The 24,947-nt window shown below is 39.5% G+C and overlaps 1 long non-coding RNA gene across 3 annotated transcripts in view; it reads right to left on the bottom strand.

Annotated features, from left to right (window-relative positions):
- Positions 1–898: 898 nt before the first annotated feature.
- LOC128916856 (uncharacterized) overlaps positions 899–24,947 on the bottom strand; it is a 106,410-nt gene continuing 82,361 nt past the window's right edge. For all 3 annotated transcript variants that reach the window (XR_008469069.1, XR_008469067.1, XR_008469068.1), the window contains exons 6-8: positions 21,128–21,204; positions 7,952–8,174; positions 899–3,099 (exon numbers count right to left, since the gene is read on the bottom strand). This is a non-coding gene — a long non-coding RNA (uncharacterized LOC128916856). The remainder of the gene's footprint in view (positions 3,100–7,951; positions 8,175–21,127; positions 21,205–24,947) is intronic.

Raw genomic sequence — 24,947 nt, 5'->3', positions numbered from 1 at the left:
TGTGATATTTTTGGGCCAGAGAAGCAGTAAAACACCCAGTTTTGCTGTCGAATGTAACATCAGTTTTCTCATTTGCTTTCCCCGTGGATGCCTCAGCTTGCCTAGCTGCAGATATGAGGGTAATGCTTTTTACGTGAGCAAGGCTTTCTTTTGTGTAGCATGTAAGATAAGAATGGAGGATTACAACTAACTAAGTTTTCACTCCAATCTACAGTAATGAGATGATGTATAATCAAAATATATACAAGTGGTTATACATAAAGGGTTTGATACCGCTGATCTTAAGGTAACCTTAAGTTTTACATGATTCCTATTTCCTGGTATATTTTGCATGTGGGAGAATGATTTAGTGTATACAAGCAAAACCGGCACCTTGTTCTTATATTCCCTTTTTTCCACAGTTTTTTGGTATAAGACTCTGCAGTTTGTATGCTCAAAATGTCTTTAACGGACCTAATGCTTTCTGTGAATGGTTTACTGGGTGCAATTTGTGCCTTTTAGACAGCAGAGAATTCTCTTTTGGGGACATTTAAATGTCATGAAATGAGCCTGCTTATGGGAAACTGAGGGTACAAATCAATGTCTGGTTTTGGTTTTTTAAACCTGTTCCTTGATTTTCATTGTTACAACTTTTTATTTGTAATATAAAGCTGACCTGCTGGAGAATGTTGTGTGACTTAATCTGGTATTGTTTGTAGAACACTGGAAGATTCCTGAAGGGGAGGTAAGGTTGAACAAAACAAGTGCGTTGCTAGTAAAATCCGTTGCACACCAAGTAAGATGCCAAGGAAATACGAACATCCTGAATGCAAATTCACAGCACTTTTGGAATAATTTCCCACAATAACTTCGTTCCAGTCAAATGAAACAGAAACACAACACATCAAGAACAGACAACTTTGAAATAAGCAAAAGTTCTTTAATTCAATTTCTCATGATAAAGACTTTAAAAAGATAATTATTTTGCAGGCAGTTATTAAAAATAATGCAAGACACTAAATTTAGAGCTATTAGGAACAGGATAACAACAACTGTATCTAGACTTACTTTGCTGGTCTCAGAAGCGTATTTTAGCTCTTGTTTTTCTGTGAATTAAGACACTGATGTTGTTATGCTGCTTATCAGGGAAGGCAGTAGGTTGTATAGTTATCTCCTGATTGGGGCAAAATCACTACCCTGAAACCACACAACCTACTACCTCATCCTGTTAGAGCATCAAGCACATCTTCTGAAGCAAACTAACATTTCACCATTTGCAAGTAAGATTCCCTTAGCACTTTCTAGCCCTCGTATTTCTTAGCATTAAAAAGACCACAATTGCCTCCTGTTGGCCCTTCCTCACAGTTTTACCTGGAAATCAGTCAGAATTGGTGGGGTGACTCCAGAGATATAAGAAGTACAGTGGCAAGCATTGTCCCTCCCAAATTAGCATTAGGTATTAAAAAAACAAGTTAAACCAGCATACAAAAACTGATTAAAGAAGCCTCTTTACTTAGGGCTCAAGCATTTACCAGTTCCAGGGCAGAACATGAGCAACTGGAAGACATCCCCTTTGTTTTTTGTCCAACTATTCACTTCACAGTTTCTCAAACAGCCTATGCAAAGTAGATTTAAAGAGCTGCTGAAAGAAAAGTGCCATTTTCCATTGAATATAAACACAAATGCCACAAAGTCATGGAGAAGTGGGTCAGCTGTTTCTCAATGGCCACTCTCGTGGCAGTCTGAGAAAGCTGAACGTGAGCAAGCCCATTGCGGACTGTGTCATACCTCTGTGCCCTGCCACTTCCACCCCACCTTCCCTGAGAAAATGACAAAAAGGAAATTGCTTTTGCACCTGAATGAGAAGTATAGGAACCTAAACACTGTAAGGACTTTTGTGTTCTTTCATAACCCTGCTACAAGAACCAAATCCAACATGTAGACAGCCTGAGACTGTTACGGTTGAAAAATATTTGCTTTGTCTTTTGAAGACCTATCCCACGACGATATCACAGCCACTTCAGGAAAGACAGTAGATTGTATAGTTATCTGACAGGCAGGGCATAACCCTAAAACTATACAACCTACTACCTCACCCCAAAGGACAGTCAGACTCTCATCAGATGAAACAAAAGCTGTATTCCCAGACAGCTGGATTCCTTGGTGACAACCTAGAAGACAAAAAACTCTGGAGACAAATATTAACAGTCTTGAGTCTGAAACAGTTTGCTATATACCAGTCGACATTTTGCTTAATGAGCTCGTTTCATGTTTGAAACGTTTAATAGATTTGCAACTTGTGAAGTCACGTCAGTGACAAGATACACAAGGGGAAAGAGGATACAGCATTCATTTTTAATAAATGCACTTTCGTACTTCCAGCTCTGACATGACTGCATCTTATCAAACCAGTTTTGTCACTTCAAGAAAGGCATCGCTACGACTCAAAGAGAGTGGATGCTGATTTAGAGGGATTGTTTAACATGCTTCTAGATATTCCTCTGCTATCCTAACGGGGAAGAGCTGAGTATCTCTAACTGACTTTCCCAAATTCCGCACGGGTAAATCTACGACTGAATTAAGAATTCGTCAAGACCGTGAGAAAATGTTATGGCCTACTTAAACAATATGCTACTCCTCAACGGACAGCAACCCAGCTCTGAATCAACGGCCAAACTAAACATACCTTACCCTACTCCACAGGCTTTGATTAATATGAATGGCAAAAATGCCACTGTAGTATAACCTACTCTAACCTCACACGTATGCTGGAGTTTGAGGGCATTGTTATTCCCCACCACCTGGTTTGATGGACAACAACACTTCTCATTCAGGGCAGCTCTAAAGAAGTGTAAATAACTGCAATACCAGTCTATACTATAATATAAAGACTGCTATTAAAGGAAACTAAGGAAACTTTCAAAGCAAACGTCCTAACTTAATCAGCTAATTTACTTTTTGTTAACAGTAAACTAAAGCAAATCACACATGCATCTTCCATACCCAAAGAAACTCAAGCAATGTTTCACTATAAAGCAGATCTCACCCAAAGGTGGTGGTTCACATTTCACGGTAACTGAAGGGATCTTCCACTGCTTTCAGCATAATCGATATGGAGACCTAAAAAGAGAGGAACAAGAGAAAACACACACATATCAATTTCATTTCACTGCACACTGAAGCAATCATAAAGTGAGTGAGAGCACATGCAAAAGCAGAAGATAGCATCTCTGTACATTTTCTCAAGGAGAACCATGCACAGCACCAGCTTTCTCACTTGGTTGTTATTACCACAATTATTCCACGGCCCATAGCGACCCCCAGGTTGAAAGAGACAGGCAAGAGACAAAGTATAGTGAAAACAGAAAAGGTATTTTTTGAGATTGACTTAAACGTTAAGAGCACTGCTGAGACAGGCAGAGAGAGGTATCAGCTACTTCACCTTCAAGGAACAAACACACTTTTAAACGAAACAGAGAAGGAAGGAGAATACAGATATCTGAACAAATTAGATATCAATGTGTTAATCTATAGAAGGCAATGTTATACCATTAACTTCAAAGATCATTTCACTGCAGTGGACTGAGACCGCGCATAGAAAGAGGTTGCTGGTTACTGTGAGCTGTACATGGTGCATATTTGTTGCACAAAATAGGAATGGTGCCATTCTGTCCATGCTGAGACCACTGTATTGGAGCAACTACTGTACAGCCCCAGATTTCACATCTTGTAACATCAATGCCCTTGTAGGCCAAAAAGGATATATATTAAAATATTCTCTGCATAATATACATAAAGAGTAGCATTAGAGATTTCAACATCTCATTAATGTAAATGGCAAAAATTGGTAGCAGAAGCTGCTCTCTAACCACTGTCAAAGAAACCCATTTGGAAAGCTCTGCAGCAGAAAGCATGATAGTCTTCTCTATGTACTTAAGTGTTTTAAACGTCTGCATTTTCTTAGTGCCAGCTTTTTGACAAGGTCAATTACTTTCTGAATAATCCTCTGAAAAAAACCCTACCCTGTACCTCTGTTTTTTAGATAAAATATTTGAAAACAAACATCTCCTTTACGCGTGTGTTCAGAGATCTCGGTATTTTTCCTAAGAGCCTAGAATTTGTATTGAAGCGTTGGCTAAAATTCTGTGCAGAAGTCAGTGAATTTTAGCAGTGCTGGGTGGGTACCTGTGTATTGTGCAGTCATCTCACCGAAAGTGCCTTCAGTGTAAAATAAACCCTACCCTTATATAAATATAACAGCATTACATAACATAATTGGAGGAAAGCTGTGTATTGTGTGATTTACTTCAAAGTGAGACTTTTGTATAAGCATTTGCTTTATAGTGGAAGAATAAAAACAATGTAACCTTTCAGTGTAGCAGCCCTTTATGCTGGATGGTCCAGCGAAAACAGCCCAAAGAACCAATCTAGCGTTAAAAGGATGTGTCCGCAGTAGTGCAAAGCCCAAAATATCCCACAGACCCAAACACCTCCACCCCCTGGAAATTTTGGATGAAGATCCTACTCTTACAGCCGATTCCACTCACTCTAAGAGACAGAAGTGAAAATATCGATCCAAACAATGGCGATATTTTGGAAAGCCCGAACACGTTCTAGAGATTTACATTGCCTGCCTGTCTTTAACATATCTTGACTTCACTTTCACTTTTAAGTGCAATGCCATGTGGGAGATTGGAAAATATTCACCCATGTTGAAAAAATGGTGAGCTTTTATTAACCAATTCAAAAGGATTCTCTTCTTCTCTATGAGGATAACGATGTTAAAGACTCTTTTCTCTATGTGCAATTCTGATATAATGTTGCCTTAATGTATATGTTCCCACACAAACAGTAGTTTGTTAATTCACAAAGATATTGAGATAATGATTTGTGAAGTACCATAAACTTTGTGTAATACTATTTTCTATAAGATCTATTATTATGGGTATCAGTAGCACCCATTAGCAGACAAAAATGGGAAAGAATGTGCTTTATGTAACACCTCAAATTAATTAGTCTTCTGCTCTCACAAGCTGCTCATAAACTTATTTTAATTGACTAGATCACCAAACAAGGATGAACTTTAAAATGCTTAATGAAAGGAAAATGCATGTTCATTTTCTTTCTATGAAGAAGACATGCATACAAAATAACTATCTGGCAAGAGTTCTGTTTCTAGTTTAACAACTGTTTAATACTAGGAAAAATATGACATTTCCACATTCCAGCTCTCACTGCTCACTGAAAAATGTGTTGGAACTGATGTTAATAAATACCTTAGCCGTCACTTCTAAAAAGGCACAGGGCCGAGTCCACTGTTTCTGTGACGTAATAGGAAAGAGGACAGTTTTAAAGTAGGGTTGTTGTATAATTAAATGCCTTACTAATTAGCAGACTCCAGGACAACACAGACCAAGCGCTTTGCATTTTCAGAGCACCTTCCACCCAAAAACTCAGAACGATTTACAAACGCAAAACCTCACTGGGCTCCCAGGAGGAAGGTAAATGCCCCGGGTGCAGGCCTGAGGTGCTGCACCATGACTACTCTGGGGCACGGAGATGGCTCAGAGGCTAGCGACAAGGTAAGCGATTCCCCAGGAAGGCTGAGGGTCTGGATGCAGGCCAGAACAGCGGTTTCCAACATGTCTCCATATAATTACTATCTTCTGCCTTCCAAAGTGGTGTACAGTCACTGCTCCGCTCTTGCAGACTATTTATTAACAACAAAAAATGTCACAAACATTTGCCGGCAAGAGCAGTTGTGGGGTAAATGGCTGAGGTTCTGCTACCCTGGATGCTGAGGCCAAGGGAAGCTTTCCGACTGAATTCAACAAGCCCTGGATCAGGAATTTGAGCTGCTACATCATCCTTCCAGGACAGGGTTGTGACAGAGCAGTACCATGGCAGGTAACTTTTCTGGAGATTTCAGACAGAAATTATTTGGTGGAGTGAAGGATTCAGTTTCCTGCGACCTACCTATGACAAACTTGACACACAATATTTTCAAATACATTTTTAAACAAATATATCAAAAATGATACACTGTCTTCATACACCTGGCATCCTTCAAGAAGTAAAAAGTATTCCACAAACACAGATTCTGTGACTCCTGTGAAGTACAACGTATATTGTGATCTTACCAACTACAGCTGCTTCTAAAATGGCAAATGACAGCTCCTTCCTCAGTTGTGAAACTTTCCTGTAATTTAATAATACAGGGTAGATTCTGCCGGAGCTTCAGGCAGGCAAAATGGGAAATACTCACAGGATCAAGCCTCCACAGCCTCCTCCTACATTCAGTGGACAGGCACAGGTTTTTCTAAAATTTGGTTCAGTTACGCTCTGGCTCTAGACAGTTCTATGTACGAGTGTTTGTCTTGCTCAGCTGGCTAGAGAAGAACATTAGCCTGAGTACACGAACTTTGTAAGATCTTTAACTAGGCTTCAGTATAGCCAGACTGTAAGTAGGAGAACAAATTTATCATTCTCTACCTTTGTGATAACGTCCAAACAGGTGATCAACTTTGTCTGTGGTGTTTGCTCATCAATGAGGTTTCTCGCTGCTATCACGTTCAAGTGCACTGTTCTGGTTTCTACAAACCCTATGCACAGTTTTGCGTGGAAACATTTTCCTCAAAGTCATCAGGAGACTTCTTTTAAGAAGAGGCACAATTGACACGCTGTTGAAATCAATGGTGCACCTTCACTTGGCCTTAGTGGCTTTGAAGTAAGTCCTGATGATCCAATACACCACAAATTATGGGGCATAGAAGTTAAAGTCAACACTTCTGGATCCTTAGACATCTTACACACCAGAAAAGAATTTAGGAGCCAACAAGTACTTGCATTGAGCAGTAATTCTATTTAAATGAGTTGTATAATTTTTATTCACCTTTGTATACTTTTTTATTACATCATAGGTACTGTAACATGGTTCTATTTAATATATAATTTTAAATATTCACTGAAACCATTGTTTTTATCTAAGTGTTTGCAAATATTTGGGAAAAAGGAGCAGCTGTGAAATTACTCACTCTGTGGCTAAATGTGTCTGAGCTCTGCAATAGTTTATATATGTTCCTAAGATCTTGAACATTTTACGTATAAGGGAAAAAAAAGGCAACAGAATGTACAAAATACACAAATATATTTTAGCTTAAATAATTCTGTCTCACATACTGTAGCCTGACTACCAGCCCAGACCTGCACTGGAGCTTGTTACTCTCATGTGGATCCATGCAAAAGTCAAGGAAATTCCTCCATAGAAATGACTGCTCACGTATCATGTTTCAGAAAAGGTTTACAATGGTATCAAAAAAATGGGATGTGCTGAATGATAGCTGCTTTAACCTACTGAATGGGTGTAAAGAGAGATCTGGCTAGCAGGAAAGACAAGGAGTCAGTACTGGGTATACATCAAAGTTGTTCTGCACCTTCACAGACATGTTCTATACATATACGTTAGGCATTTCATAGCTTTACTGCTGTAAAATGCCTTGAATGTTGAACAGATGCTTCAAAAGGGAATGCATTAGGAAAAAGACAGTGTTCCATCAGAACAATACCTCATTTTTCTTGGATGTGGGATTATGTCTTCTAGTTATGCCAACTGCAGTACCTACACTGACAAAATTTTTATATTTCTCTTGCATTTATTTCTGAGTTTTGCTTATGTAATACTCTGAACACTAAAAAGCCATAAAAGATAGTATTCAAGAGAACGATGAAAACACTCAGAAACTCTCAAAGCTTCCACACAAAGAGAAATTAAACCAGGGCTGATCACTGGCTGCTCCATATGTTGCACTTGTATTCTTAAGCAAATAAGTATTTAAGGAGATACATATTTTTTTTTTTTAATAAACTCCAAAAGGAACGCATTGCTGCTCAGTGTATTACGAGCTATTTGTTTTGTAGGACTTAAAATATTTATCTTCCGTGTTGTCCGAGCGTAATCTTTCCGTCCACTTACTTCCCAGCCGGGTTTGTTGTGTTCGCCCCGATGGGCTTTCTGCCCGGGTCTAAGATGGCTGCCAGGCGCGACACGGAGGGCGGCGGGAGCAGCAGCGGCGGCGGCGGCGGCAGGAGGGACTCACGCTGGGCTGCGTTCCTGAGCTCTCCGTGGCAGAAATGACAATTCCCAGGCACCGGTGGCCAGAAATCAGGGTGAGGCCGGCGTCCAGGGGAGACGAAACCTGTGTGGAAATGGCAAATCCACCGGGGGCAGGTGAGGTACCTCTTACGAAAAAACAAATGTTACAGGTACTCTTGATATCTCGCCACGCATAAAAGCAAAAATGCAAGGGCTGGATTATCTGGGAGATGAGTGTCTGCAGCAAAAGGAGATGATGCTGGTACAAATTAGGGATTGTTCCTTGTTAAGAAAAGAGCTACGGAAACGTGTCAGAAAAGAGCTATGGAAACGTGTCAGTTTTATTTTCTCTTGTCAGAGATGGCAAGAATAGAAGGGGCATATAACACCTTTCTTACAGTAAGCATTTCCCTAACATTCATAATTTATCTCCATGCCCTAATGCAGATTGTATTCATGCAGATGACACAAAAATGAAATATTAATTACACCCCCCCCCCCCCAAATATTCACTAATTTTAGGAAGTTGATATTCACTTATTTTCGGAAGAGTTGAACTCGCATAACTCAGCTGGTATCACTCGGATTTGCTTAATATCTCTGAACCCAAAATCAGACACTTAAATTCAGCACCCTTATCTTCTATTTGATATGCGATGTCCCAACTCTTCAAAATTGCGCCTTTCCCACTTCTCGAGTCCCGTAAAAAAAAAAAAGGTAACTGGGCACAACCACTGATGAAGAGAACAGTCAGGATCACAGTCTTCCAATCTCTGTAGCTAAATACTCAGACATCCCACAGGCAATTATTTGAGTAATGTTTTTAAGCGCTTTTTGATGGAAAAAAAACCTACTACACAGAGAATCTTAAATAAGCTATCTGACTTTTAAGTCAATCAGATTTGGCTTTTTTAATATGTGCAATTCATACAGTATCACACTTAACCCTCTGTGGTAGTACTTATAGGAAGTGTTATGTATTCCAGTTCCTTATGTAAACTAGGAAAACAACCAGAGTCACAAGATTGTGAAAACAATGATAATCTGACATCTTCTGAAAAACTGCCGTCCCCAATCTTAACCCACAAATTCCTTCTTGGGAAAACAGAATTTTCACTCTGAAAGGGATCTAAATCCTTGGAAATTGTTTTCCATGCTAAAAGACATGCAATAAACCAGTATGTGCTAGTCCTAACTTAATTAAGAACCAAGAGGGAATGTCTGTCAGGGTATGTTCTAAGCCTCAGCAAGAAACTAAAATTAATTTTGCAGAAATGCAGCTGCACCAATAATTCTAGTTGTTAGGAAAATATCTTCTGCCCTTTGACCCATAAGGCTTTAGTTTTAAATTTTAGCCCTTCATGAGACCAAGCAGCTGACAAGCATGAGTGAGGATGTGAGTAACCTCGGACCCAGGATTAGACCAAGGGGCTAAATAACCCAGCATTACATGGATTTAGCCTAAAATTCTGTATTTACATCAATGCACACTTAGATTCGCCATCACCACAAACAGGATAAAGTTACTCGAGTGCTAATGAAGAATAACCTTTTTATTATAGCAGACAAGCAAAATCCATCCTTTACAAACTGTTCCATTTGTCGTGATCACTTTAGACCCGTAGCATTTGAAATTGTGGATAGCATTATACGAAAAGCTGGCATAAAATCTCCAATCTATGTAGGATGTTTGTTTAAAAATGTTGTTAAAAGCTTAAAGTTAATTTCCATTTCAGAACGATGTTCTGAGGTCTGGACTGCATTTTGGCTAAAGCCACTGGGCTTGTTCAGCCTGACAGTTCAAAAGCAGAAGTCTGGAAGTTCACATACGTTAACAAAGGGAAAATACTTGTACAGGCCTTGCAAACCAAAACTGCAGCGGGCTGTTTATTTCTGGTTACTCTTTTGAGGCGGTGAGGTGAGGCTATAGGTGAGGCCGCACCTCAAGTACTGTGTTCAGTTTTGGGCCCCTCACTACAGGAGGGACGTTGAGGTGCTGGAGTGGGTCCAGAGAAGGGCAACAATGCTGGTGAGGGGTCTGGAGCACAAGTCTTATGAGGAGCGGCAGAGGGAGCTGGGATTGTTCAGCCTGGAGAAAAAGGCGCTGAGGGGAGACCTTATCGCTCTCTACAGCTACCTGAAAGGAGACTGTAGCCAGGTGGGGGTCGGTCTCTTTTCCCAAGTAACAGGCAGTAGGACAAGAGGAAATGGCCTCAAGTTGTGCCAGGGGAGGTTTAGACTGGATATTAGGAAAAATTTCTTCACTGAAAGGGTTATCAAGCATAGGAACAGGCTGCCCAGGGAAGTGGCTGAGCCACCATCCCTGGAGGTATTTAAAAGGCAGATAGACGTGGTGCTGAGGGACATGGTTTAGTGGTGGACTTAGCTCAGCTAATGGTTGGACCCAATGATCTTAAAGGTCTCTTCCAACCGGAACAATTTCATGATTCTATAGAAGACCTGATCCAAAAAGCCCGTTTGCAAGAGCAAGCATTTCCATTGACCCTGTCAGACGTTCTCGTGTCCCTGTTAGCCGATGGCTTTGCCAGGCCATGGCACACCAGGGGACAGCGTGAGGCCTCCACCAGCCGAGGGACAGGCTGCAGCCAGGGCGGCATGCCTGCCTCGGGAGGTGCAGTGCCTCCCCGGACCGCGTCCTGCCCTGCCTCCCCTTCCTCTGCCATCCTCCTGGAGCCCGAGCTGGGTCCTGCCTCTTGCACTCCTCTAACTCCCGGGGACCTCCCTGAATTTGCCGCTAACAACATTGCTAATTATTGAGATCCCTTTCTCCTTTTAGTTATTGCTTCTCTTTGGTTGCCAGCCGATGATCTCTGTGCACAGTAACAGCTTTGTTACCACCCTTTGATACTGTCTCAAGTTGTGTTATGATTTAAAAAAATATACACATGTGCTTTTGTCACGATTACTTTGCTTCTGCTCTGATCAGTTGTTTTCCATTTGGAGTACTCCACGCTGCGGGCACAACAAAGACACCGAAAAGAAGGCTTACACATAACGCTCGCTGCGTGAGCTAATTAGATTACCAGCCTCATTAGCCATCCAGTGCCAAGCCCAGTCCAAGACCCACACCAGGTTTACATGACACAAGTCTTAAAAAGGCGAGGAAGAGGGGGAACCACTGAAAATTGCTGTTTTCACCATGAGGGCCCAATTTGGCCATTTGTGCTGAGGGGTTAAAGGCTTTTGGAGTGCCAGGGGGTGACCGGGGCCATGACACCGATACGGCACTGGCTGGCATGGGGAGATGCTCCTCACGAATTACAGGCGAGGAGCTCGGGTGGACAGACACATGGCGCTGCCTGCTCCGCTCCCTCTGCACCACCTTCGGTTTTCTCAGGTGACCGGGGCTCTCCACAGATTTGCTCTACTGTAAGTCTTTTTACCCGAGACTAAAGCTTTCACGGGTTAAATGTTCATTAATGGACTTAAAGCAGGGCTTCAGGTGGTAGAGTGTGAGCAGACCTGTGCCAGAGCTCAACGGTGTGTTAGACTCTCTGTGTCCATTATTCATGATGCTGTTGCCACAGGCCCTAATTTTACATAAATGAAAGTCACAAGAGAACTGTTAGGATGAGCAACTAGGAAAAGCACAGGAAAAGAGCGCCTCATCAGTCGGTATTAAAGACACGGTTTAGTATTACATTTTCTGATTTTGAAGCCTCTTGGGAGTGGAAATACGCAACACATTTTCTCTGACGAGTGACAAGATGAAACTCAAAATCTCAAAGACGGTCTTTAAAATCAATTTCTTCATGTCCTCTGCACAACTCCATTCCAATTCCCCACATATGAAAAATACATAACCTCTTATCTCCAAATTCATGTGCCTTACAGTTCCTTTTAGCTCCTACTTAAAAACTACTAAAATCTTATCTTAGCTATCATGTAAGCTATTGTTCTGCGCCTGCTCTGGGATGCCAGAAAACTTCAGAATTTAAATTCTGTCAGGCAAGGAGCATATTATACCTTCTCTGAAGACAGAAACATGCACACTAGTAGCATCAACCCAGCAATACAGCAAGCAGACTTGGTGCAACTGAAATAATTAATTCCCCTCCCCTTATCAACATAACAAATAAAGTCATATAAAAATACCTACTTTTCTATCTCACAGCATTTATAGCAAACATATTAGACAGTATTTAAACATTTTCCTGTAGGAGAAATGACTTTGAAATAAGCTTCAGGCACAGAATCCATGACATGTAAATTAAGATATACTTCACAAGATATATCTTAGTTGTGAAAGTAGGTCATGTATTAAAGGCACTTCCAGACTGTTTCTTGATGTAAATGTTCTGAAAACATTCTTGTGTGTATAGAATAATATTTTAATTATTTATCAGACTTCATTCTCTAAGAACAGCAAAGGAATGGGTATTTCTAAGAATCTTCACAGGGTAATTATAAGTACTTCTTTGTAACCTTTTGTAACTTTATGTAGCATACACTGAATCCCTAAGGGAACTGCATCTTGGAAGCATACCACAGAAAAGTTGATACAGTAGAAAAAGTTGATGTATAACATCACACGCTGCACATGTTGGGATCCTGACTAAAGAATATCATGACATTTGCAGACTTTTACTACCTTGCATTATTTTGGGACTCTTGGAATTTCCTCAAGACTGGTGTTGCGTATTTGTTCACCTGGCTGTGAGCAAGTTATTCCATGAGTAAAGTTAAAGAGAAAAAAAAAAAAAAAAAAGGAGAGAGAGAGAAAGTAAGAAAGCAAAAGTCTATGTGTTTGTAATACGAATTGAGTTTCCAGGCCAGAATGTCTATTGAGAGAATCTAAAAAAACGCGAGGAAATTCAAATCGGCACTACTATCAATTTATCCACTAGGTGTCACAAAATAATCATACAACCAGATGAAAAGCAATTATACGTAAAATGCGTCAGTGTACTACATCAATGAAGTGCCGCTTTGAAACGAAATCTGTTACAAGAGCAGATGCAGGAAAATGTCATGAATCTCATGAATATACATACTGTCAGGAGTGTATGGGAACCTGAGCCATGACACACAAAAGCTGTTGCTAACCACGGTGTATGTCATGTAATGGATTCACATACAAGCATATAAATGTGCCATTAAAAAAAAATCTTCCTAAATCGTAAAAGTGGTATCATCAGTTCTCAGAATCACAAGTCTTACGCTTCTTGCTTTTTAATGCTTTAGCTACTGAACTAATGTATTATGTCAGATACTCTACAAATACTTAAAAATCCCTCCTGACTACAGGGAAAACGCTGCAAAGAAAACAAGTTCTGAAGGCTAAAATTTATGAGGGGAAGAAATAAAAATATATTGTTAATATTACTATAAAATCACAACAAATGTCAAACGTTGGAATTGGCAATAACATGCTGATAGGCACTCCTTAGATCCAGACTGTTCTTATGGAAGGGTGTACTGTGAACATCAGGGCACAAAATTACCAAACCATTCTGTAGCCATTATTCATGAGATATTAACCTCTACATTGGAGGTATTTTTGTTCTTAAAAAAAATTCTGGACCATTCTAAATTCATAATTACATGCACACCTGCATTCCTCCCAAACACTGACTGCATTAAAGGATCAAGGCTGGGGTGCTGGAATGGGCACTTTGTTTTCCAAAATGGTTCTTTAATAACAGTAACTTTTCCTCAGAGTTGCATAAAATTTTTATGGGCCAAGTAGACTCCAGTGTGAATTTATCATTATCTGTATTCACACGTAATCCACACATCTAAAAATATTGTAATGAATAGTATATGCAACATCATAAAGTAGAACAGGTCGTTTAGATAAGAGGAGGCAACATACCCTGGACATTTTTTATCATATAAACATAACAGTAACAGAGCTATATACCCTCTGCTGACAAGTGCCATTTCATAAAGCCAGCCTAAGCGTTGTTAAAAACCCTTCCCCCTTTTCAGAAATGCAGTGAAGGAACATATGCCCTAACAACTGCACTACATGTTTATACTGCATTTTATATGTTTTATCGCGGTTGTAAAAAGCAAGCATTTTCAGAGTGTAATTAAGCTCACACGACAAGGTTTCGACTTTTTACATAGTCTTTCTTTATAAGATGTTCTTTCTAAATGTCAGGGCTGGCCAACAGTTTTCAAAGCTTTGAAATACTTTCTAACTTGCAGATCATAGGAGGAAGCTTTCCTTCCCTCCAGTTTTCCCTCCTTTTTTAAGCAACTCAAATATTTGTGCTTACAGGAACACAGGTACAAAGCCGAGAGTGCTGGTTTTTTGCTTCCAATACTAGCATAACTTTATCCATATATGCTAAAAGAATCTGGTGGTTGTGAAATATACTTTCAGAAAAACTGAAAACTATTCTCTGAAGTTTTCCCCACGTTAAAACCATTATCTGACTTTAAAGAACCCTCCCATGATCTCCATTTAAGCTGACAGAATTCAGAGCCTTGTGAAGTCAATGAGAATTTTGTTATCTGACTTCAGTGAAGCTGTGATTTCACTTTAGGCAGAACCATACAGAAGAAATGCAGACGTAACTATTCATTACATAAGCCCCTGACTCTTTTGATACCAGAAGGTGAATTGATCCAATGTACAATATTATTAATTCCACTCTAATTTTCAATGAGTTGTTCCTTTTTGATCTGCCAGTGGTCCAAGTCTGCAGTATCATTCTTCTTGTAGTCTTTGTTATGGACAGAATCAAAGAACCACAGAATAATTAAGGTTAGAAAGGACCTCTGGAAGCATCTAGTCCAGCCTCCTGCTCAAAGCAGGTCTAATTAGATCAGGTTGCTCAGACATGTATCCAGTTGAATCTTGGACACCTCCCAGGTGCCCGCAACCTCTCTGGGCACCTGTCCCAGTGCTTGGTCACTCTTTGGTAAAAAGATTTTCCTTGTATCTGACTGGAATTTCTCGAGTTCCAACTTGTGGTTGTTGGTCCTCATTCTATTGCTGTGCACCTCTGAGAAGAGGCAGGCTCCATCTTCCCCTTACCCTGTGATCAGGTACTTGCAGACAGCAATAAGTTCTCCCCTTTGTCTTTCTTTATGCAGCCTGGACAGACCCAGCTCTCTCAGCTTCTCCTTGCTTACCATGTGCTCCAGCCCTGGCTAGACTGGTGGCCCTCCACGGGACTCGTGCCAGTATGGCAGTATCTTCCTTGTACTAGGGTGCCCCAAATTGGAGACAATACTCTAAACACAGTCTCACGGGTGCTATAAAGAGGGGAGGATCACTCCTCTAGAGCTGCTGGCTATAGTTTTGCTAATGCAGCCCAGGATGCAGCTGGCATTTTGCCAGAAGGGCACATGGCTGGCTGACGTCAACTTGTGCACCAGGACCCCCAGATCCTGTTCTACAGAGCTGCTTCCTACACAGTTGGCCCCCAGCCTGCTTCGTTATAATCTCACTGATGGCAGTATATATACCATTTCTTAAATTATCAATATTAAAAACTTTTTTTTTTTTGGTCATTTGAAAGCTTATCTGTCCTACGCCTCACTTGGTCTCAAAGTACCATGAGTAAAACAGCTTAGGAATGTGAATGTCCAGCAAATGTGCTTCCCATTAGCTCTTAATGCCATAAATCGAAAATCCTTCATACTACTGCTAGAGAAGTGCTTCCACTCAAATCTTAAAGGAGCTTTAGACAAGATAGTAAGTCTCAACAGCAGCATACAAGACACTTACTTTTGCACAGGGCAGGCTTGTAAATGCATGTGGTTCAGAGGTCCTGCACTTATGCATCAGTATTTCACTTACAATGGAATAATTTTAAATTACATTAAGGACTATAATCATATTCTACTATCATTTACTTTTTCATATCCTCTGCCACTAGAAATAAGCTTGAAGCAAGACACCCAGCCCCAAGTGCACTATTCTGGGAAAGTTCAGATTTAGATGAGAACATTTATGCTCATAACTACACGATTTTTAAAAAATCTTAATTCAATATGAATAACCAGTTCAAGTTGTTTTCTGCTCATTAGTGAGCAGTTGGAAGGAACTGGTTAATCATTGTTAGCCATCTGCTTTGGAGAATCAACACTGCACAGAACCTTTTCTGCAGGCAATGCAAAACCACAATGCACGAAGAGCACTAAAGGAAAATCCTGTTTTCAGCTATGTTTTTTTTTTTCAGTGCAGGCTAAAATGGTAAATATTTTGTGGTTAACCCCCTCTTACTCTTTGACAGCACTTTTCTCTGGACAGTGGTCTCTGTGGTACATACCACATCATTTAGCAGTCCCTATAAAGGTACAGCAATAGTGCTGTGGAGAAGCATTAGTGGTCTGCTCAATAACAACTTACTCATGGAGAGCCAACCATCAAACCACAAGGTCACCTTTCAGAAGGATGTCAGAAGGCTGCAGGCCACATACAAGATGCCACCTGTGGACTTTGCTGTAATTTACATTGTTAGAACACAAACCTACAGAAATATTAGCAACATTATTCATTTCCACTCCCCCCCTCCTCATCATTCTTCACAGATGAACGGTAAGCTGCTCCTGTGGACTCTCCATTGGATTTCCTGGCCGAAAATGAACCTTTCAGATATTTGCAGTTCTCTCAGGAAGGCTCTGAATTCGCTAATTAAAACCAATTTTAAGTTCTTCTAAATATACAGGCCAGGACTTAAAATGTTGTATTGAGTCAAAAGAAGCATTTGCCTCCTCACAGAAAAAGTGAAAATGAAAGAATAAAATTGGTTGACTATCCATGCTACTTTCTGCCTCATCTTCCCCATCTAGTGAGACTGACAAGAGCTGTGTCATAATTAGAGATGGAAGAAAGCTTCCATTTTTAGATTAGTTTTGGAATTCAGAATCTTCCTCAAAGCATGCATGTGCTTGAAAATGAGGAAAAATATATGTGAAAGATGTAAAAACGTTCCACTGAAACACATGAAGATTGCTGGGAAAAGGCACTTCATAAACGGAGGTTTTATTAAAATATACATTGCTAACAAGTGGCAAAAATCTCAGAAGAATTGCTGAGCATGAGAAAATCAATACTGCTAGGTTCACTCTCCTGCCCAAGATCTAGCACTGGGGGCCATAATTCAGGTTATTAAAGTCTTTTTTCAAGATTGATTAAAGTTCATTTTAGTAACATCAGCAGGGAACCCTGGCTCCAACGATCCTAATATTGAGAGTGCTAAAGACTGCAGTCTTCCAGCAGAAAATAAAAGCGTGTTTCTCTAGGCCATCTTGAAAACACGGAACTCACAGTGTATTCAATCATTAGAAAGGCCTGTCAGTGAAAAATATTTTTGCTTTAAAAAACCTCATAAAAGGAACACTGGGAAATGTTCCCTCTGACTTCTTCTTGCTCAAGCCATAAACTTTAATCATCCTCCTTTTCTTTGCAGATCTCCTGAGATATATAACAACAAGGGAGACCTACTCTTGCAGATTTCTGAGACCTGTCAATGGTTTGTAATTTGAGATAACTGGTACCAACAGAGGTCTTAAAAGGAGATCATCCAGTAAGCCTTTGGAGACTTTAGGGTTCAGGACCCAGCATTGTCTAATGTGCACTACAGGACTTTCTGAGAGTACTGTTGGGAGTCCCCCTCTATTAAGCTTGCAGCAAGAGAAAGAAAGATTTAATGAGAACAGTTCACAGAAGAGCTGCATTGTCTTCCAAAAACTCAGCAAAAGAAGTCTTTGGAACAGAGAAGAGAGTAAGGTGAGAGGGAGGAAGGTCCTTTGGGTGTGCAGAGATTTGAGAGCGCTGGATTAATTTCACAACTGTACCACGTATTTCCTTCATAATCTTGGGCAAATATTTGGGTCAGGCTTTCAGAAAAGTAAGTTCAGTTCTTCTGGCTTCTTTAGATGTTAAAATAACTAGTCAGACTTTCAAAGGCAAACTGCAACCTGGCTGTTGGTCTCTGCAAAAACATTACAAGATGAGTTGACCCACGCTGAATGCTTTTAAATATCCAGCCTCAACTGTTGAGGCTATACATCTAAAAGTACTCACATCTGTGCTTCACTTCCACACCTGTAAAATATTATGTTCCTATTTCTATGAGCTGAGGAGAACAAATTTGTAACCTCCACAAACCAGCTTTGATAAACAGTGATAAGATCATATAAGTAGGTAGACTGATACAGGGAATCTGTTTCCAGGGGACCCATCTCCCCTGGCTTTGACAAGAAGGGAACTGTGTTTCTACAAACCCCAAACTCACGATCATGAGATGCTATAGATGCCAGGGTAGGTTGCTCTAAACTCTGCAGGGAGTCTGGCCTTCTGGCCAATCATGGGAATGAGGAGGGCACTTTTCACTCCTTTTTTAAACCGAGACAAGTGCCCCTCTAACATGTGTCGAGCTCAACTGTTTGCTGTGCAGGTTATTATTATGTAGTATCTCATTATAAAGCAGAGATATTTAGATCAAGATCTGACTTCCCTTCCTAAACTCAGCAACGTTCTTTGATAGCAACAGGATACTTAACCAAACAATTCAGATCCTGGTTCTGAGAGATTAAGACTATGTCAATACGGACATCTTAATCTAACTTCAAACTCCTAAAGGTGTCTTAAAATACCCTGCATCTACCATAAAGGTCTCTAGCTGTCTTAAAATTTAACTAAAACATTTGGACTTGGATGAATTAAGATTAATGGATCCACGCTCAAGAACAAACTCCTGGCATTCCAGATCACCCTTGTAGCATTCCCTCAGAAGGAATGCAGTGTTTCTTGACCTTATTTTTCCAGAGCAATATGGAAATACTTTAATTCATTGCTCATTAGGGTGAGAATGGCACAGGCAGACCTGAAATACCTGCAAAAGTTCTCCCTTTCATCCCTCAGCTGGGTCCAGCAGAAGCTGCAAGTCAAAGGCCTTGCCAGCAGGAACTTCACACCAATTGACTCCACATTTGGTAAGTCTGATTTAAAAGACCCATCAGGAAGATGCATCAATAGTTTTCTGCAGAAATGTAAGAGTAGAGGAAAAGCAGATTATTAATGCTATAGTATCACCCTTAAAGTCGGCAGGAATCAGGCACAGTAAAACAGAAGGCGTGGGCAAGTACTTTCAGTCTTCCTCTATGCCAATACACAGGTATATAGGGCTGCACTCTTGTAGACACAACCCAAGACAGACATAAGAAGTCTATACTCTGATTTTTTCTTGTGGATATATCCACATGAATGTCTTTGGTTGAGGATCATGTATTTTTCATATAGATTTTCCACAAAAATCAACAGCCTTTCTCTAGCATTCAATTCATTATCCACACTCCCCACATTGCCCCATCAACATTTTATTTGAAGTATCAGTGATAGCATCCCATCAAAATTTAATCGCCACTTTCTATAACTGAAGCATATTAACTCTTGATTTCACCCATGCTAAGGTTTATCCTTCTCCTTCTTTTAAAATTCTAATGATATTAAAAATAAAATACCTTTCTAAAGCATGACTCAGAAATGCATAATATTCCTTTCTTCAACTCATGGTAAAGGAACCAGATATAAGCAACGGTAAAAGAATTCTCTATTCTAGTCTATAGCTTTATACTGAATCTTGGGTGTCATACGAACAGGACTTTTAAAGAAAATGTCAACAACTGTAACAGTTACATAAGATACAGTTAGAAAAATATTTTGCAAGGAAAAATGACAGTTTCTGTCACTTGAGAAGATGATTTGTACTTCTGTTTTAGAATGCAAGCAGCCAACATGTGACCTGACATTTACTAAAGGAAATAGAAGAGACGTTCAGCAAGATTACAAAAGGAAAAGCATTAATCGCTCTATACCAGCAGTTCCTCTCTGTATTACAGAAAGATCTGCATAGTCTTCCTCTCAACATTATGCAAAAAAATAAAAAGAGAGGTCACAATAACAGATCTCCCTTTTGGCATTTTGTGTTAACTTGCTCAATTTACGAAGGCCATCTGGTGCTGTTTATGCTGGCCTTTTTGCATTGTGTCTCATGTTGTTCTTTATGGACGAGCATGATTCACAGTTCACATTAATTGTGTGTTTTAAGTTATTTTGCAAGCAAATTTGTTGGTTAAAACTGCATAAAGAATGTATAGCTGCCGATGTACACATTCCACACGTGACAGAACATAGTGAAAATGCAATTCCAAATGCAGGGATGTCCAAAAAGGAAAGACGGCAGGTCAGGTGAGCTGGCTTTCATTGCTGGCTCTATTATCTACCTCCTGTATGACTTGAAATGATTACACAAGCCCTTTGGGGCTCATTTTTATCACTTGTTAAATGGACATCATAATTCCCTATCTCACAATGATACTATGAGGTTTATTCATTAACGGGTTCAATTCAATGCTGAGCAGATGGTCCATACAAATTTTACGCATCACTGAAGTAACATTTAACCTCAGAACTAAAGTGGCATATAGTTTCGTGCCAGTCTCTTAGCAGTCACCGTATAAATATTACACAGTCACATTACTGAAAATATCTGAGAGATATGAGTTGTTAGTAGTGCTGATTTTGCATTCCTCAAGTTACAAATGTACAGTATGATGAATGTAAAAGAACATATTCCTTAAATGCAGTGCAAACCAGGTACTGGCACATCTCCTTGTAATGGTTATAAATGACAAAGAAAAGAGAAAATGGTACAACTCCTGGATTGAGGGTATGGTGATCCAAATGAATCCATGAAATGATTATTTTAAAGTCTCAGGAATGACCACTAATAGTGGCTGGAAGGGTTTCAGTTTGGTGTTGGGAAAAGGATTGTTTTTACTGGCCTCTACCAAAAAAACAGTTCATGAATGTGACTGCCATTTACCTGTAGAAATACAGCTACAATTCATCATAGCAACGAGTTTAAAGGTGTATTTTAAAGATATTTATAAAGATATAAATGCTTACTTTGCTTACTCTGGCAATCAAACGAAAGAAAAAAGTTCTTTTCAAAACATCTTTTTCCAGGTTTCTGAAGACTATTTTTGAACTTTATTGCCAGAAGTAATCTACCATGAAGACCTAAGCACCAGCAAGAAATGAATCCCCAGTGTGATTGCTATGCGTACCTTGTCATTTCCTCTGCATAGATGACGAATCTTCACTTCTTTCGTCTTCTAACTTGGTTAGAAGTAAGTTATTCTTTCTATTTCAAAAAAGAAAGAAGGAAAAAAATTAAAATTTATATGTTATCAGTAGAGGGAAAAAAGTGAGAAAAAGACATACAGATATTAAATGCAGGCCTTCCAAAGTCTATTCTGCAGGTGAGGAATGTGCTTCAGTAGAAGACCAGTGTCCCTTCAAACTTACTTTGAAAGCCTTAATCACGGGTAAGTGAGGCATGAATGGCACTTTGTAGAGGGATGACTCTACCCTCAGGGAAGCACTATGACTTAAGATTTCCGAGACTGCTCAATTTAGCTGCCACAAACCTTGAAAGCTTCAAGTAAAAAAGTCTCCTCTACTTTCACAGACAAGCAATTTTAAAGAAAAGTTGCCAGATAAAAATATTTCAACCTTTACTCCTGAATATCAACCTTGTTTTCAGTCCTTTAAAATTACTATACCAATTGGTAGTAGAAAGATTAACTGTTCTCCGACTAATCAACCAAGCATGCACATCAATACATCATGTATAAATTATTCATAAAATGTAGTATTCAGCAGTTTAATCTCAGTAGCCAGCGACACTAACATTTTTTGATAATGCATTTGTGTCAGTAACACCTTTGCATATGCTTTGTAATCACAGTAAAATATAGAAACCACTAATTACATATAAAAATATACACAGTATGGTGAAATAACAATTTTGTTTTCTTGTACTGTGACAGCGATAGAACTATGGGGAACATGAAATGACACCCTGGATAAATTATTCTGGGTCATCCCAAAGAAGTGATGCTATGACGGTTCTCTGACTATTCATCAGACCGCATGCTAAATCTATTCACTTCTTATTGCTTCTAGCTTTATTCAGTTTATTCTGCTGCTGTTTTTTGAAGAAAGGTTACTTTTCTCCATAACATCCTTAAAATTTGTATATATGCAACAGCCCATCAAATCTCCTGTTTTCCTCCAACAAAAGACACCTCCCATTTTGGCATTTCTCAATCTGTGACCACCATAATATGCAAGTGCTTCACAACTCCTGTTGAATGCTACCCTCGCAACCCCGCAGTAGGAAAATTATTGCCTTTGTTTATAGAATATGAAGATAAAGAGACAGAGAGAGGATATAGCTCACTTTGTCTAAATTAAGATAATAGAATCATATACGGTAACAGTAGATAAAGGGTCCTTCAGAGAGAAATCTGTAGTACATATCTAACATAGGTACCCTGAACCAACCCCTTAGGAGTCTCTCTCTTTTTCTCTCTCCGTAGCAGCAGCTCAGGAATTACCTATACGTGCACCTAAAATAAATCCAAATGTAAGTGAATCTTCTCTTCATTGCAAGTCTAAGAGCAAAGCCCTGTAAAGACTTAAGCATCCTAAAAATTAGGTTTGGGTTACCCACTGTGAGATACCTGGCCTTGGAATGAAATACAGTAAGGCATCAGAGTTTCCCACACAATCTACAAGGAGAGCTGAAGACTTCAGACTGGTATGCCTATGCTTGGATATCAGGTCTTCATATCAGTGCTTATTCACTCCTCATTCTATTCCTCTCTTTCTGTGAAGATAGCTTTCATAAGGCTTCCCCCCCCCCCTTTTTTTACTTTACATCCCAAAACGATTTTCTGTTTTTTCCCACCTGTTTCAGTATCTTTCACTCCACAGTACACCTTTATATTTTCCCCACATTTTTGCTTTGCTAAGATTTTTCTGTCTTTTGTTGCTGCTTCCATAGTCCACCTAAGTACTAGAATCGTCTGGCTTATTTTTCTCAAAGCCACCATCTCAGCACTGCTTTAATTTGCTTTAGTGGTCAGAGACCAGCTCCTCTTCTTCTGCTCCTTTGGTGACATAATACTTCACTCTCTATTTAACTTACTCTGAAATGTGCCAGTACATCTGTGTACCATTTTGAACAGCTGAAAGAATTTATTTTAAATTGTCACACAGTTTATTAATAATGAAGAAAAATGCACGTGTATATTTTTCCTTAAAATAGAACACAGGTACTGTACAAAAATGTACACTAAAATAATCTTTAGCCTCAGTCAGACATGTGGCCAATGGGAACCCACAGGCAGCAAAGAAGTCCAGACACAAGATGGGATAGAAATTCAAGAGATAAAGAAACTCTTCAAACCTGACTGCCTTAAAGCTGTGTAAAGAATACGTGTTGATACAGTGCCATATTGAGATTTTATAGACATGGTTTTCAGACTATTCCATTATTACAGAAGGCTACAATCCCACAGATGTTTAGACATGAAGGACTTTACTCAGTCACATCAGTGTTTTCATGACTGGGTCTTAAATTCCTTCTCCAGAGAATTAATAAGAAAACCCTCACTCTTACATTTATCATAGAAGAGCAGCAGTTGCCAGATATATTTCCGCTGAAACATGAGAATGTTCAACAAGAAACACCATGTTAAGCTTGTGTCCGTTTTCTGAAATGCACTATGCCCATGCTTCAAGGGCTTCCAAGACTTAAGTTAAATATGGGATTCAAATTAAAGGTGCGTTTATGTGTTGTTCAGAACTGGGACATTACTTAACATCAGACACATTGTTCCCCAAGCAACAAATACGACCTTCTTTAGCGAGAACCGTATTTGAACATGGTGAGTAAAAGCAAAAAGAGAAGACAAACAGCAGGAGCGTGTTAACTACAGTATTTGAGACAGTAAAGTGATACAGCCTGACAGCCAGAGAACTAATGAGAGTGCATCTCTAGAACAGAGAGTAAAATTGTCCTTTGTACTTAATATCTACACACTGAGATAGTTAAGCAAATCTACATCTAGTTTTAGCCAAAGTCACAGAGCTGTTGGTTCCTCACTAATCCAACGCACCAAAAAAGGGTGCTAAAGATAGCCTCGAGGATTAATGGCTGACAGTGGGAATCAATGTACCTGTTTTAACTTAACCCGAGTACATATTTCTGAAGGCCAATGGGATAAGCCACCCTTTTACCATGGCAGATTTCAATACAAGAGGATTGCTGTTTTAACTCCTGATTTTTAAAATGTAATTTTTTACACATAATGACAGCCGTGCAATGCCAAATGCCAAACGTTGTATAACTGACACATAATGTCCACTAAAATGGAAAAGCCACAGTTCACTTTATAGCAATGCAAGATGTTCACTTTATGGAAAGAAAGGCAAAATTATCCTTCTAATTGATTAAACCCCCTCGAAAAAACGTGACTGACTGGAACCCCATTGCTGGATTTTTTTTTCACCACTTGAACAATAGCATGCAGGTATTTTTTGAGAATTTGCCACCAAGAGCAGTAGGTTTGAATCTACATTAACTCTTAGCTGACTTCCAGGAAGTGGAACTCCATTGCCCCACGTCTACGTGAATTATTTCCTCCATGCAGCAAAACATTAGTAAGCTCTAATTTACTGTGACCTTTAACTAGACTATTGTGATAATTTTCACAACTTTTACAGGTTCTCCTTCCCTCCTCCCCCTCTCTGTACTGGTCAGACTGCTGACTAATCTTTCTTGAGGAGTTTTAACATTTTTCCTCTCTGATATTCAAAGATCCTTCCCACCTGATTCATGGACTGAAAATATTTGCTTTTCTTAGTTGGAAAATCCTAAATCTGAAACTAGCAGCCAATTCCTTTGAAGAATTAAAAGCACTTGCTCTGAGTGGTTCTCTGTAGGGAAATGTTTCCTTTCAGAAACATATTCACAATACTAGCATAGCTTATAGCAACCACATTTCAGTAATCTAATATATCAGATGAAACTTCCAA

Source organism: Rissa tridactyla, chromosome 1 (genome assembly GCF_028500815.1).
Source record: "Rissa tridactyla isolate bRisTri1 chromosome 1, bRisTri1.patW.cur.20221130, whole genome shotgun sequence".
In the NCBI taxonomy this organism is placed as follows: domain Eukaryota; kingdom Metazoa; phylum Chordata; class Aves; order Charadriiformes; family Laridae; genus Rissa; species Rissa tridactyla.
The sequence above is the reverse complement of the archived record's forward strand: the minus strand, read 5'-3'. Positions and strand labels throughout refer to the sequence as shown.